This window comes from Cyanistes caeruleus, chromosome 1 (assembly GCF_971803275.1).
Source record: "Cyanistes caeruleus chromosome 1, bCyaCae1.hap1.1, whole genome shotgun sequence".
Lineage (NCBI taxonomy): Eukaryota > Metazoa > Chordata > Aves > Passeriformes > Paridae > Cyanistes > Cyanistes caeruleus.
In genome coordinates this window covers 108,210,805-108,227,931 of record NC_141701.1, presented here as the reverse complement: position 1 = coordinate 108,227,931, position 17,127 = coordinate 108,210,805, and the positions used below count along the sequence as shown (strand labels likewise).

The following is a 17,127-nucleotide window of genomic DNA, read 5'->3' as shown; positions in this document are numbered from 1 at the left end:
TCCACCTAAGGTTACCAATAGAAGTGCTCAGGAAACAATTACCATCAGTCCTGGCTGACCAGGGAGCTCCCAGTTTGACTGGCAGTTAGCAAATGTGACATCCATCTGTAAGAAGTGTTGGAAAGAGGATCCGGAGACCTATAGATCATTCAGCCTGACCTCAGTACCAGGGAAAGTCAAGGAGCATATCATCTCGAGTGCCATCATGAAGCATGTACAAGACAACCAGGGGATCAGACCCAGCCAGCAGGGATTTATGAAGGGAAGGTTCTGTCTGGGCAACCTGATCTCCTTCTATGATGAGGTGACCAGCTTAGTGGACAAAGGACAGATTGTAGATGTTGTTTATCTAAACTTCAGAAAAGCCTTTAACAGCATTTCCTACAGAATTATCCTAGAGAAACTGTCTGCTTATGGCCTGGTCAAGTCCACTTTTTGCTGGGCAGAAAAACAAGCAGATGAATGACCAAGCCTAGAATGGATGGTGAATGGAGTAACTGTTGATGGCCTGTTCCCAGGGCTTTATCCATGATCTGGGCAAGGTGATCAAGTGCACTGTGAGTCACTTTGCAGGCAACACATTAAGTTGGTGGGAGTGTTGATCAGCTGGAGGGTAGGAAGGGTCTACAGAGAGATCAGAACAGGCTGGTTCAGTGGGCTGAAGCCAGTTACATGAACTTCAACAAGGTGAAGTGCCAGGTTCTGCACTTGGGTCACAACAACCCCATGCAGTATTACAGGCTGGGGGCAGAGTGGCCTGGCAGAAAAGGACCTGGGGGTGCTGCTCAACGGCCACTGAACATGAGCCAGGGTGTGCCCAGGAAGCCAAGAAGGACAATGGCATCCTGGGCTGGATCAGCAACAGCGTGGCCAGCAGGACCAGGGCAGTGATTGTCCCACTGTACTCAGCACTGGTGAGTGGTGTGGTCAGTTTTGGGCTCCTCCTGAAAAGAAAGAGGTTGAGGTGCTGGAGCATGTCCAGAGAAGGGCAACAGAGCTGGGGAAGAGTCTGAAGCACATGTCTGAGCAAATGAGCATTTGAGGGAGCTGGGTGTGTTTAGCTTAGAGGGAAGGAGGCTGAAGGAAGGCCTTATCAACCACCTGAAAGGAGGGTGTAGTGAGGTGGGGGTCAGTCTCTTCTCCCAAGTAACAATCAACAGGACAAAAAAAAATGGCCTCAACTTGTGCTAGGGAAGGTTTGGATCTAATACAAGGAAAAAATTGTTCACCAACAGGGTTGTCAAGTATTGAAACAGGCTGTTCAAGGAAGTGGTTGAGACATCATCCCTCAAAAGACATGTAGATGTGGTATTTATACATGCTCTAGGGATGGACTTGGCATTGTTAAGTTGGACTTTATTCTCCTGGAGGCCAATCTAATTGAGTCTATAAAAATTTTGTGCTTGAAATAGACAAAACTGATTCAGTTAACATCTGATAAGGCTGGTGGTTAGACAACATTTAAAGCACAGGGACTCTTGGCCCTTTCCTGTACGGTAGATCAATAAAATTGGATTAAAATGCCTACAAGCCAAAGTTTCAAGATTCTCCTTGTTTATCTTTGCAAGTACAGTCAGCACAGTGAGAATGATTCCTCCCTCTTTTGTGGTTTGTACTACATTGTATACTAAGATGAATGTTTGGGGTTTTTTTTAATTTACTGGGAAGTCCTATACCTTTTGTCATGACATTTACTTGCTTTGGAGATGATAAATGTCTCTGCCTTAGACCCTTTATGATTGGTTACTTGTCTTTCCACCATGTGAGCAGATTGACAGTGACATAGTCTTACAAGGTTGCTCTTCTCACTAAATCACTGTGTGGGAAGAGTGTCAGAATCAACAGCCAGCAATATGTTCTTGTGTTGGTTGCCTTCTGTCGTGTACATTCACATTTAGAATACAGATGGGGTTTATTATTCTTGAGTTGGACTTTATGCACACATTCTGAGGGGTCATCAGTGAGTATGTAAAACCAATACAGATTACGTCTTTGACATAGTGCAAAATGCCATAAAAGTGTCTTTTTGCAGAGATTTTCTGGGAAAAGTTAGAAATAGTTTATGGAGGCATCCACAAAATAAGGGTCACAAACAGGGCTTCAGAATTTAGATCAAAACTGTGAGAAGTGTGACTTTTTAATGCAATGGTGACTCCCAAAACAGACATACACGTAAATGATTTTTAAAGCTATGAGAGTCTGTTTCCATTTTCTTCAAAGGATTCTACTGGATGCTCAACACAAAGAATTTGTGCAACTACAGGCTCCCACTTTTGACACTTCTTGGCTGAACTATTACAACAGAAATTCAGCTCAGCTGAGCACTTTCCTATAAGAGCTTAATTTAGAGAGATTACAGCTTCAATGCCTCAATAATAATAATGTGCAGAAATTTGTCTGGAGACAGGAAAGAATATTTTCAGTGATGTATCATTATTCTTTCCCTAGTTATAGTACTAGAAGCACCAAATATCTCCAAACTTCCTCAACAGTCTCTTTTTAACAAATTTCTTTTTATCTTCAAAGGACCATTTGGAATGAGACAACTGCCTTTCTACACTCTGCTTCCTACACCTTCTCACCTAAGCTACCTTCAAGAGAGCAATTTTTTAACATTCTGAAAGAGAACTCTATATTTAAGATGAATACATGAACAGAGAGTTCAAGCTGAAGTTTCTTGCGGAATAAATACATTTCCAGGAATTTTGAGGGTTAAATTTGTATTTAAACACAGAGTGCCTTAGAAGAGGTTGTGATTGGCACCACTCATATTCTTAAGCCTCACTAAGTTAGATGCAGGTAGATATTTGGTCAGCAAATGTTCACAGCAGCTTAAGCCATGCAAGTATCAGAGCTTAACTTAAATCATCTCTCACAACGACCTAAAATAAACTGGCTAAGTGTACACTGAATCACACAAGGAAGACTTGGAAATTCTCTTCTGTTGATAGGTCAAAAGAGACAAAAAATTCCAGTAAAAGGACAGCTTTAAAATTATTTGGATGAGTATTACATATTTAGCCACCAGAAGCATCTGCCAAGTAAACGTGTCTCTGCCTTGCTAAACTGTTGTTTCTCTCTTCAGAATAAGATATTGTAGTACTGGGACCTTTCAGTGGCTACACTCTCATTGCTTCCAGCATAGACTTCAACACTAAGGCTGCTCCTAAGGAAAAATTGACCCTTGGCATTTTGAGCCAGAATCTCGCCTTGATCAATAAAAAGCAAAGCCAACTGCTCTCTCTGCACCCCAGAGAGACAGTCTGCCAGACATGCAAACTGTGCTTTTCTCAAACACCTACGCATAGTTACCCATTTACTCAGTTTTCTGGGTAATCAAAATAAAGAGTCTTTCATGAGAAAATTCTATCTGGAGGAATTTCTGCTATAGATAAAGGCAGGAAAGATTTATCTAATGTCTCATGGAAGTCAGGTAATGAGGTTGCCTTCTTCTGCCCTGTTCTTGAACAAATATTCCCACAATAACAAATGTGCTGTAAAGACAGGGAGAAATAATCCTAGTTGAAAAATGGGCTGGTAGGTTCCATACTCTTTCAAGGAGAAAACTGTTCTTAAATTGGTTCAGCTGTACCAAAGCCTTGCCTTTGAAGCCAACAGATGCAGATATGAACTCCCAGCTCTTTGATGCATTTGAAATGAAATAGGCAGATAGACAGTGAATACATTCTTATTTTTAGATCATTTCTTCAGAAAATTAGAAAAATCTCTGTGTCCTTTTTAGTTACCAAACTCTCCAACAGTACCTGCTAATGGAATACTTTAGTTAAACTGGGGCAAGAACAAGCCAGACAGCTTATTCTTCTGTTCAAACTTTAATTAAAGGGAAAAGACACTTTTATGGCATTTTGCACTTTAAGTTGTAGAAGCCAGTTACAGTGCTAGTTATGAGACAGGTACTTGCTCTTTTGAGAGCACCAACAATGCTGTCCTTGTACTAGTTTAAAGGGCTGCTTATTGGAGTGCAGCAAGAGTAAATCAGATTCCAGCCTGCATCGTCTATAGCACACTCAGCTATAGGGTGCCTACACTGCCTTTGAGCCCAGGCAGACACCAAGTAAAATGCAAGCTTGTTTGATTTCAATACAACTATTTCACAGGTAGCAGTGTGTGATTCTTTAGAACACCGTTGAAACAATTACAGAGAATCATCAGTCAAGTTCCTTCCGTGTAGCCTGGTTCTTCAGGCAATGTGCTAACCATTGGAACAAGTCTGACCATAATGTACATAATAAAGTACTAAGTAATTAAACAGATTGTTCAAATAGATAGTATGATTCACAATGTATGGAATAAAAATACAAATTATCAGAATATATTGTAGTTTTACCATTTTGGCCATATTTAAGTCTTCTCACGCATGAGCTATTCACAAGCATTGTAGGCTGTTTTCTTTTATTCATCAGTCAAGAATGCTGTGTGTCTGGTAGAAAAATAAAAGAGGGAAGAAGGATGAAGTCATAGAACCACAGTGGAGGCTGGAAGCAACCTTAAAGATTATCTAGTTTTGATCTCCCTGCCATGGGTGGGAACACTTTTCACTAGACCAGGTGACTCAGAGCTCCATCCAACCCATTCCTGAACACTTCTAGGGATGGGGCATCCACAGCTACTCTGCCATGAATAAGAGCAAAGGCAAATGAAAGACTGGGAGGACCCACAGGACCACACCTCCTTAGCAGGCCAGTGTCTTTCTGAGACAAATAAAATAAATACTTTTTCTTCCTCAGCCTTTTGATAGCACATTGTTACTCATTGTGACAGATGAGATTATAGAGACAGTCTCATTCTCCAGCCAAGATCTCACTGGAGAATCTGAAGAGCTCCGTATGACTGAGAAGCAATATTAAACTTGTATTCAGACATTTACTATTGTTTCCATAGGCAGCAGCTACAAGGTCAATTTTAGCAAACCAAGAGAAACTGAAGACATGGGAAATTTCCAAAAACTCTACAAGTGAAAGGTGCTAACATCTCCAATTATAAAACTGATACATGAAAGAAGCAACTGGCTGGAAGACATTGCCCTCCTTGCAAGGTGAGTGGCCAATATTGATGTGTACAGACTTGCAGAATAGTTGAGGTTGGAAGGATATCCAGAAAGCATCCATCTATATGAAAGTGCCATCCATCTGCTTACGCATCCAAAATACACTTACACTTTTCTGAGAGGACTGAGGCTACACAGAACTGCCCACTGTAGGCAGAGGTGAGCAAAACAGTGAAGAAAATCTTACATATCTATGTGTTGCTCTGCTGCTGGTAATCTGGGCATATTCGTCCTGAGACTGCATTCTGATGCACTTCCACCAACATCTAAGGAGTCTGTTAGCCCTCATATGGAGACAAAATTCCCTGCTGAAAGGTTGTTCAAGGTACTGGCCAGAACAGTATTCTGCTGGAAGATTAAGATCAGGAGTGCCTTCTCACCAACCCGTAGTCCTATTTCAAGACAAAACACACACAGGCTTCTCATTATAGAAACAATCCCACATTGAAGTAAAATAATGCAATTTTAACCTATTCAGAACACAATTTATGTGACAGAATGAATAAATTTCTTCTGGGTGTCAACAGAATATCACAGCCCTTTTTTCTTGAGTTGTCAGCTAGAAATTAGTGAAACAAACTCCAGAGCACCCAGGTTATGCAGCTCCTGACTAACAATGATGAGGTAGACATGAAAAAATCTCAATCAGGTGTATCATCAGCAATGGCATTGTCATTTTGTATCTTCTAGAAAAATACATGAAAAGGCAAATCTAGCAGAACATTCCAAATAACACATTTTTAGAACCTTCTGACAGTGAAGCCAAGGCAAAATTGGACTTCAGAACCCAGAACAAAACCGTATTTTACAAAGAACTGACATCCCAAAGAAACCAATGGAATAGTTCTTATTATCTTTGATGGGCAGACAATGCTTGTCTCTAAACTCCACCTGCCAACTGTTGTGAGATTTGAGCTGTGGCTCGTTCCCCCTCCTCTCCAGAGGTTTCCTAAAGGGGTGCATGAAGCCTGGGAAGTTCATTGCATAGGCCTCTGCCTCAGCACCTTTTCTGTGCACACAAGCCGATGTCCAGGCAAGCTTTCTGATGTCCTTATGTGCACATGTATGATGCGCCTTCACCTTCTAGTCATAATAATTCATCATATACCCTATAAAAGGGATTATATGGGCTTTTTCACTAATTATAGGGTCTTAAGATATCCTGCCTAATTTTCCACTAAACTGACATACATTATCTTATTAACTTTGAGCAATATAAACAATGTATTATAAGTATTTTTGCTGTCAAATAATTCAAATTATCATCACTATGTGCCACTAAAATGAGGCTGCTTTTAATACACTTTAAATCTCTTGCACATAACGAGCCTTGTGTGTTACTTTTGAATTTCCAAGACAAGTCATCAGCTTCTATGTCAAAGGCTGGTTCAGGAAAGATAAGTGCTTTGTTTTCCTCTAGTAATTTCTAAAATTGTTTGGGAAAAAGAAGCTGATTCCCATCAACACTATTATTATTCTGTCACACTAATGTTCTGCCATAATCTGTTGGCAAAATTGTTCTGAGAAAAAGGTATGTTGTGTTGATACAACCATTGAGGGGGAAGCTGTATTTTGGGTCAGGGAAACAGCAAAAGGGATTTCTCTAGATATAAGAAGTTATGAGATAGATTCAAGGCATCCCAATCAAAAATACATATTTTGTCACACTCACATAATGCCATAGGGTCACTATGTGTCACTCAGAGAAATTAAAGTGAGATTGTGCATGTCTGTTATTTTTTGGACATATAGTTTTAAAGCTTACTGCAATGTCTGACAATGACTGTGAAGCCAGACTCAAGCCAGGATTGGCAGAATAATTTAAATATTTAAATCAAGAAATGTTAGTCATGAAGAGAATAGGAATCCATAATTCCTTATGAGACCTTATGATGTGTTACACCTAATAACTAGAAACAAAAAAGCAAAATCCTGCATGAACAAGAGCCTTCTATATAATAACAAGACTAGTTCTTGTCAATGTAGATTAAAATGCTTCTCTATTTCTCAGAATGAGAAGAAGGCACATGAGGCCTCTCAGGCAATAAAAGCAGGAGAGGTGCCTTCTAAGATAAGAATTCCAGTTTCAATAAAGGATAAGTGTCAGCAGACAGACAACATCCAATAAATTTTAATTCTGACAGACTGGATCCCTGACCAGGTCCCTTCATTCTCTCATGGCGACACAAACTTTTTAGCTGAATGAAGCAGAGATTCTCTTAGAGTGACAAATAACTAATACTCAGGGCTTATTTACATTGATATATGTCTGTGTGTGTCTATTTCTCTCTTCCTGCACAAATTTTGTAGTTCTGATCAAAACTCACAGTATAGTGCAAATCTCAAAAATTCATCACCTCACCTCATGGAGGGGTAGCAAAAGAAAACATATTCTTAGAGTCCTCATTATGAAAAAAAAAAAAAAGTAGCATGAACTCCCTTTTCATTAGACAGCTGTCAATCTAACATTAAATACACAGCCTATACCACTGCACAGATAACACCCACAAGAAACCAGGTTTCCTTCAATCCCCTCTTCATAAAACAGCTTGTCTGATTTGGTGATTGTATACAGCCCACTACTTGATTTATCCATTACAGAGTCAATATGACTACCAGACAGAGAGCTATTTCAAATTTTGTTGACATTTTCCAGGCAAATTACAGAAGAACCCAGTGTTAACTGCAGAGACCAAGAAAGTGGTCTCACCTCCTGAACCTCCATCATCAAATGAATGAACATTCCAGACCTCAGGAAAGGCTCAGTGAGGACTAATGCAAACTCATGTGAGTTCATGTAGCAGTAAAAGGATCCACATAAATATGTGAAGTCCTTTATCAGTAGGCTTTATTTTACATGATGCTCTTGCCACCCTTATGGTGCTATCAAGCAGCTCTTTGAAGCATATCAGATTTCTCACAGGGCTGCAACAAAGATAGTAAAGAAACCTGCTTTTGGTCATAAGGTGGTCTGAACTAGACAAGGAATAAAGCATTGCTTGTAGTGCTCTTACTAGGCTCAATGACTCAGTCAGTATCCTCAAACAAATAGTACGAAAAGCAACTATTTCTATTCCCAAGCGTTAATTGGAAGGAGTAGCAAAGTTGCTGCAGGTTATCATAAATGTTCTTCAGAGCTACCCACAGCAGGGTTGTCCTACCAGTGAAATAACTCTTCTTAGTTCACAAAGTGGTGTAATAATGACAATTTACTACAGCAGCAGCAAATGGCTTCCTGGAGTTTTTTTCTAATCTTTTAATAGGAGAGATTTTAGTCTCATTTTGGTCAAATTCACACATAATATGAGGAGTGTTAAGCACATTTGATAGTGTTCATTCATGTGCAGTTTTATATAGCGGTTCTACTAAATCTCACGCTGGGGAGTTGTCTCTTTTGGCTGAGAAAATGCTCAGCACTATGCACAGCATTTCCCTTTCGGTAATTTCACTGCTAACCCAGTTTGCACACAGCCAGACCTGTTAAAGAATGCTGGCCCTGGTCACTTCTCAGGGCAAAGGTGGCTCCTTACTCCTGCTGCTCCTTTCTGTGCAATGTTTCAATCTATCAGTTCCTACATTCCTAGGACCAGGAGGGAGCATTTTATGGTAGCCAGAATACTCACAGCTGAGATTAAATAAAACATTGTATAGCAAACCAGCATCCAATTGCAGCACACCACATTTGTTGAAGAATGGCTTGCTTCTCGAGGCCATAGCTCCTTAGAAGGCCTGCACAAGCCTGACTTTGAGCTAGCATGAGTCCTTGGCAAAATATTGTATCAAAGAAATGAAGAAGACTAATTGTTAATATGACAACGAAGAACAAGAATTTAAAATGAGAAATCTGCTAAATGTATCTTGTGAATGTATCTTATGAAGTTTGTCAGGATGTGAATTCTGCAGAATGTATCCTATATAACTGCTTAATGTATCTTAATAAGTTTCACTCAAAAGTATCTTATAGAACCCGAGTGTTATAAGGTGTACCAATAGAAATGTAGAAGTTAACACATGAAAAATAGCAATTATCCAATCATAATAGAATACAGATCTATTTCTAGATCTGTTATGCATGTTACCTTTTCAAAATACTATAAAAATGTAGCTAAGATTGTAATAAATTTAGAACAAGCAGCTAACTCATATTGAGTCGTCTCTTGATTCCCGAACCTGTCTCCTACACACATTGGTGCTGAGTTGTTATTACTGGTGCTGTTTTCTCTTTAGAAAACTACCACAGTCTAATGATAAAGGGTATCTTTTCTCCACTGTAGAGCAATTGTGAAACTACAGATCATCTGCCATTAAATTAGCTACAGTTTAAATCTTGTGGTTATAATTTTTTTCCTACTTTGGTAACGTTCTGCAAACGAGGATCCCTGCGCTTCAAAATAAAATGGGTCCTCTGCTTTTTTAGGATTTGACTGTGCATTTGAATCTTGCCAGCAAGAAACATTTATGCTTGAAATCTCTAATGAGGTGTTTAGGACTTAAATGATGAGTGCTGTTATTTCTGTTTTAATGATAGTGATTATGTTGGTTTTCCAGAAATTTACTGGAATCTGGAATGAGGATATGCTGGAGCCCTATTGTCACTAAGTAACAATGCTGCTGTCTATATGTCTCCTTTTCTATCTATGTTGAGGTCATGTCTGCTTTTGGATTAAGTAATTTTTGTTCTGTTACAAAAAAGATCACTCTAAATGAGCCTGAAGAGTCTTACATAGCTCCAGGAACATATATACAGAATAATTATCCACCCTCTGAACTTCACTGTGGAAAAGAATCAGTCTTGACTGCCAGCATTGTTGCCAACTCAGAACTCAGTTTAGTTCCACCTGTGCTTAAAAAAGGCTTATCTGTATCTGACCCTAGACTTGAACATCCTCAGATATAAAAAAACTTCATATCAGTGTTTTCTGTCCATATCATATACAATGACACTGCTGTTTCAGACAGGTTCACTGAACTTATTGAAGAGTAAATAACTCATTAAAACTGTATGCCTTCTACAACGGACACACAGTGCTACATTAAAAAGGAAACAGGCTTCATCATATTGTTGCAATTATAAATACTTCTAAAGTGTTGATAAATGTTTAATATACAATTTAATGATCAATAATTTTTTGGGTTATTAAGGTACAAAAAGTCTATAGCTTTGTTATAGTTTTGTTCTGCTATACTTACAACTGACACAATGTGCAGTACTCAGGTTTGTAATAGCTATTATTTGTGTGATTGTCATTGGTAAAGCATTTAGAAATGAAACTGATACAATATTAAAACTGGGAAACTGTTCTAGTCTAAAGAATTTCCTCTACCACATCTTTCTTACACCGCTATCAAAGTCCTACCATTTCATGCCTCATATTGCCTTCTCTGTCTCTCCCTTCCTAGGGAAGAATGTTGATCAGTACAGCATTTTGGTTTTCAATAAAAATTTATTCATTTTCTCTCATGCAAACCTTAAAGATCATTTAAGAGAGAAACATTTTCTCTTTCTTTATCAATCTTCTCCTTATCACTTTTATGCATGTGGAAATCCACATCAAGGCCGAAGTGCTGTCCTTAGAACACCGTGATCTGTTGCTACACAACACTATGCTTAAGCATGAGATGGATTCTGACAGAACATGTGCAGACACTGGTCCCACTGGGAAACTGATGTTTACATAAAAGCTAAAACAGTTGGCAAGTCTGAATTTTTTATGATAGGCGTGATAAGTTTATTCCTCTTAACTTCCTCATCGTAGAAAAAGGTAATAGTGACACTTCAGTCTGGGACTTTGGCCAAGCCTCACCTCTGGTAGTTAAACACTCAAAAATCACAAAAAAATAAAACAGATTATAAAAGTTGGTACACAGATACGATGGCCATTATGAAGAATTGGTAATATTGTATAACAGCCTCATTAAATACAAACAAAAAAAATATCAGCAATACGAAGCCTGTGTTAATTGAAGAATGAACTGGTTAATGGAGAAGAAAAATGAGGAAGACAGCCACCAAGCCAACAGAGGTGAGGATCTGACTGGGTCTTAAGTACAGATCTAAAAACCACATATGCTAAAACCATGCAGATGAAAAAGTTTAAGAGTTCCATAAAGTGCTGGACTGAGTGGAGAGACCCAGACAAGTAAGTGAGCAGAGCTCCTACTGCGCTTGTGGGCAAAAAGGGCTTATTGTGACCATTAAGGGTCACCCTGGGCTCCAAGTAACTGTCTTGTCTTCCTGTACAATATCAGTGTGGTGATTATTGTGTTCTTTTCCCTTTTATTTTCTTGTAGGATGTAAAAAATAATAAAATTATAGAGCAACTTCAGAAATCTATTCATAAATTGAGGGGAATACCTTGCAGTGAAAACCCTGTTGTATAAAGAATATTCTGTGTTTTTGTATTATTTTTTCAACTACACAGTGGTTGGCTCTGACAGAAATTAATACAAAATTAAGCTTAAGGCCAAATCTCTCTCTGTGAAGAGTATTAACACATGGAATAAACTAAAAGAGTCAGACTCTATATTTCAGAAGTCATTTTGACTAAAAAAAGATGCTGCTCAGATGATACATTATTGGTAAGCACTTCAACTCAGTTCAATTGGTGATGTTTTATGGACTAATATACTGAGGAGGGTAGAATAAATAATCAAATGGTTCCATCTCACCTTGAATCCTTCACATTCTTTTTTAGAGCAAGAAGAATGGTTTCAAAGATTAAAATGCCAGTGGATAAGACTGTCACAGTCCTTACTTATTTGTACAAGGATATATGGCCTCATCTCTAACTCCTCATATCTGCAGTAAGTCTTAATCTGTCAGAGGAATAAACTGCCTCTCTCTTGATATAATGAAGAGAAAAGAGAAAAATGTTTCAGCTGCTTTCCCCACTTGTGCAAGATTAGATGAAGGCAGTCACAGGAAGCTGTGAGGCTTCCCTACATTAATGGAAGATATATTTGGGCTCAAGGCAGGAAAACACCCTTCTAGCAGGCAGCACTCCAGCACTGATTCAGATGCATTTTCACTTTTAAGGATTGTGCTTTCACAAACCAAACATACCATTTCAGGTTCTCCAGAGGGATGTATACTATGACCCCACACTCCTGGAGCTCCATGCTGTGAGGTCCTGAATGCTCTGCAGTCCTGAAGATGGACAGTGTACAACACTGAAACAAATAGACTCAGCCTGGGCATTTAAATTTCAGCAACAGTGCTCTGCAAAGGTTCCAAGAACTGCATTTCTGAAGTGCCTGAAGCTGAGTGGAAGATACAGTCATGGATCCCATCAGAGTCTTTTGAGTAATTATGAGATTTCTCACAATTTAGAGCACACTAATGATAGAAGCTTCCACATTAGATTAACAGTGCCAGTTTTCCTGGCAGTTATAATGACAGAAAATAAAGGAATTTTCACTCCCAGTTGTCAAACAAACAGGACAGGATATTGAAGACACTTCTTTATACATTAATACAATGGCTTAGACAAGTACTTAGCCTAGTGCGCCCCTGTTAACCGACAGTTTCTTTTGCTAAGGTTTTAATTTACCTCCATTTTCCACCTCCTAAGTGGAAAAATTTTTTTACTCCTAAGTAAAAAAAAAAAGAGGAAAAAAAAGCACAAAAAGTTTAAAACGTTACTTAAATAATATTTTCTATTCCTTTCACTGATGAATAAAAACAAACTCAACAGTAACAAGAACAAAACCCACAGAAACCCAAACAACAACAATAAAAAGAGAGACAGCAAGGAGAAAATAGCAATATTCAAAAATATCAGATATTTCTATTGAAAATCAAATGAAAAATACATTTAAGTTTTTTGTTCAGTTGCTTTAAATATCTGTGGATTAATGTCTCTAATTATTCTTCTGGAACTCAAATTTTGATTAAACAACTGTTGTTTCCAGTCTTCATTTCAGTTCTTTAATGCATGACTTTGAAAATTGCTTGATCTTTGTGAGATTTGTAGGTTGGAATACACACGGATGTCAGCTTCATGCTCATATTAGTCTTTAAGTGGAACACAAGTAATTGGGACAGGAAGCCAACCACAGAAAAAAGATTAAATATAGTTATGGGGCCTAATTTTTTTTTTTTTAAATGCTTCAATCTTCCTATAGTCCAGTTTCTGCAACTCTCATTCACACAGTAGCAAAATGACATGGATATTAAAGTAATATTAAAATGCTTTAAGACTGAAGTCCTATAAGAGCTGATAGATCCACTTTTACAAAACTCATCATTTAAAATTAGGCCAAACACTGTCAGTAAAGCTTGCATAGCAAGAACACTTTAAACACCCTACAGAGAGTTTGCCTTGCTTTTAACTTTGTGTGAAGGCATTACATCTCAAGGACAGGAAAATCAGCCTTTCCTCCTTAAAAGTTTCTTGAGCAAAATACTCCAGGAGAGTTAAGAAAGACAAGGGCCATTATTGAATTGAATTATTTGTCAAGATGGATGTTTGGAAAGAAGATTCCTCTTAGTCCAGGCCTTTGCACTGTGTGCTCAGGGTTGTGTTCACTGTCCCTTCTGACAGATCCATGTATGGTGACAATCACAGAATCCCAAAAATTCAACAACTTTCACATCTGGCCACAAGCTGCCATTGACACAGAGGCTGAATAGTGCTTTTATGAAGAGCTGCACATCTGGAAAGCATGGAATTACCAATTCACCAAATTTAGGTGAGTTTTAATGGGGAAAAAAAAAACCAACTTTGGAGCTTTAGGAAAGACTCATCTCTAGAAATACCAGCTGGGTATCATATTCAGCCATTCTTATCTTTGGGTGATATAAATGGAAACCAAGAATTTGAGAATCCTATGGAAAGGATGCTATACAATGGGTATAGGATAGGCAATGCACTGCTTTAAAGGTTCATGTGAGCAGTAAGTGGGGACATATGAACCACATGTATCAATACAAACACATTTGTTTTCCAATGCTTTCACTTTTTTTTTTTTTTCAAGTGACCCAGCTGTTATGAGCACCTTTGGCATTCAAGGACCTTGGAATTAAGCAGAAAAAATAAATCCACTGAAATATTTCTTTATTGAAGCACTTTAATATTTATGTTTTCATATAAAGAAACAAAGCTAAAAACCCCTGCTGGTGGAGAACTCTACTTGTTCTTACTCCAAAATTCTACTAATTTTGGAGTAAGAATTTTTCTATCTTGCCAATTAGTTCTTTTTCACTACTGCTGCCATCCATCAAAAAGCTGGCTTGCTACAGTTCATCAAGACTCTTAAGCAATAGCAAACATAGGGATTTTGTAAATCAGAATACATTTTATTCATGCTGTGTGCACTTCTAATTGCATAACATTAAAGCAGAATCTGTAGGTAGGTGAACAGATAAAGAAGAAGCTCCTAAAAATCCCAAGCAATTAGGCTCTGTTCAAATCAATCAAATAAAATTTAGGGCCCAGAGAACACTGGACTTGTTTAAAATCTGTGTAATCTGTGTCATCTGAACTGTCCCACCGAAGGGCTTCACCTCCACCATTGCACCATTCTTAATTCCTGTGTTTTCAGCAGTTCTATGATATTCATAAATATGGAGTAGACCAGCTCCTAAACAGAAAAATTCTCATTCTCCTCCCTCAAAAAAAGTGCATTTCCTTTGTTTATCCAAGTCCAGATGTGATTCCTTAGTGACCATGAGGGCAAACTGAACTTTGAATTACTTTTGTATAATGTATTAATTTGTTCAGTGTATTCCTTAAAGTGTGCCATTAATCAGAAAAATCATGACTCAAATGCCACCCCTGCTAAGCCCAAGGGAGGTTGATGAGTAAATCAGAGGCAGGAATTTGTCTTTCAATTCCCAGATTCTGCAGACACTGACTTAACTATATCAAATTTGCTCATAAGCAATTTACTGGGAGTAACACTCACAAATTCCCTTACATGAATAAAGGATTCATAAGAACACAGTAATACCCATTTCCCAAAACATTTTCCATTCCCTATCAGGGCTAGATGCTACCATTTATTTATCTATAATTTAAGTATGATTTTATTAATGAAGGAAATAAATGTATTCATTCAGGGGGAAAGCTCCCATTTGTATTGATAAAGTTTGAGGTTGTCTTCTTGTACAATGTATTTTATCTAGGTCCTTCTCAAGAGGCTTTAAAATGTTCAAATGTAGAAAACAGATATGCAGGACACACTTGCAGAGTCAGAGCACAGCTGAGGTTAGAAGCTCCAAACAACCTACACAAAGCAGGGTGGACTACAGTTGGTTGCTCAGGCTTTGAGGATCTCTAAGGACAGAGACTCTACAACCTCTGAGTGATTTATTTCAGTGTTTGATTACAATTTAAAAGCAAAACAGTCTATTCTTACAGTCAAATGCAATTTTCTCTATTTCATTTCTCAGCCCTTTCCCCTTGTCTTGTTTTCTTGTCCTTCAAGCCACTGGAAAGAATCTGCCTCCATATTTCCTTCTCCCATCAAATGTTTATAAAAAACTTGATAAGTTACCCTTGAGCCTCCTTTTCCCCAGGTTAAACAGCTCCAGCTCTCAGCCTCTCCTTGTATGACAGGTGCTCCAAGCCCTGATTCATACCCATGGACCTTCACTGGACTTGTTTCATTATGGCTTTTTGTCTCTTGGGCCACAGAACCCAGAACTGTGGTATACCACTCCAGTTGTGTCCTCAGCAGTGGAGCAGGATGACCAGACCAGACTCCTGTTTCAAAATTCAGCCTCCAAAATCAAGAGTCCCTGTGGTCATGCACTTCATGCCAAAATCATTTTTGGTCCCCCAAGCTAGAGAGAGAATTTGCTCCCACTCTCTTTCCCAGAAAAAGCCTTGCTTATGCCTCAGTCCTCTCCTGTAACAAATCTTTTTTCTACCTCTCCCCACCAAGATTCCCTTACCTTCCCCTCCTGCCTCTTGTGGAAGGATGCCCATGTGGAAGTCCATTTGCTATGTACCAGCTTCTCCCCTTCACCAGTTCTACCCCCAAGTCTCTCTCAGAAACTCTAAATCTTTCCCACATAAAGATCACACTCACAGAACTTTGGGAATTTCTCACTTCAAAGTCCCCCAGTATTCCCCAAACCCATCTTTGCTCTGCCATTCTTTATGTCCTTTCCATAACTGCCCTTTCCCCTTGCATTCCACACAAGTTATTCTCCTGCCCAAGAGAAGGCCCTGTGAGGGCTCCATACCCAGCCTCACCAAGGATTCCTTGTCACACACTTTAAGTTAAGGTTCTGAATTTCTGCAGTGCTCCTGGCTCTTTGCTTCTCTGTTTGGAGAATTAAAGTATATTTGAGGTCGCTAAAGCAAAGGTTTAGAACACACCTGGGTCCTTCATCATCACTTGATTTCCCCCCCTTTTTCTGCAAAGCAAATTTGTTGGACACCAATCACTCTCTGAAAATTTGCAGTAGAGAAGCAATAGACATTAGCCTAGAGACACGATGAGCTGCACAATTTCCTCACACAATGTCGGTTTTACTGGCGAAATTCGCAGGGATTGGGTTGCAGCGCTTAAGCTGTACTGATACAGAGTACAATCATTGTCAGAATCTCAAAGTCCAGTATAAACCTTTTATAGTGGAAAACAACATTCCTGTATCACTACAAGTTCTTTCGTGTGATAAGCTGCACATAGCCCAACTCTGCTTTACCCCTCGACTTCAGTAAGGCAATTAGGCTAATGCTAATTATCTTTGCAAACCTCTCAGGGCAATTTTTGGTACAAAGCAACTGCGCTTCTAAGCACATTCTTGTGCAGCATGTGGCCATTATTTTTTGCAGTTTTCAAGATAGTTCTACTTGAGCTTAATGTCATGAAAACAGCACTTAAGATTCTTTGGTATATATTCTTGCTTCTGTTTTACCAGTTGAGGACTAGAGGTTACTTCAGAAACAAGGCTTACCACCATTATTCTGTCCATCACAGCCTGCAGTCAAAGCTCAAAGCTGAAGGCATAAATTGGGTTGCTGCTTTGAATGACTGAGATATAAGCAAGTTTTGCACAGTAGACAACCATTTGAAAAATCATTTGAAAATTTTCAGCATTAAAAAAT

At 38.7% G+C, this 17,127-nt stretch overlaps 1 long non-coding RNA gene across 1 annotated transcript in view; it reads right to left on the bottom strand.

The window, feature by feature from the left end:
- Positions 1–17,127, bottom strand: part of LOC147655812 (uncharacterized) — a 94,712-nt gene that overhangs the window by 62,458 nt on the left and 15,127 nt on the right. The gene's annotated exons all lie outside the window — the stretch shown is intronic.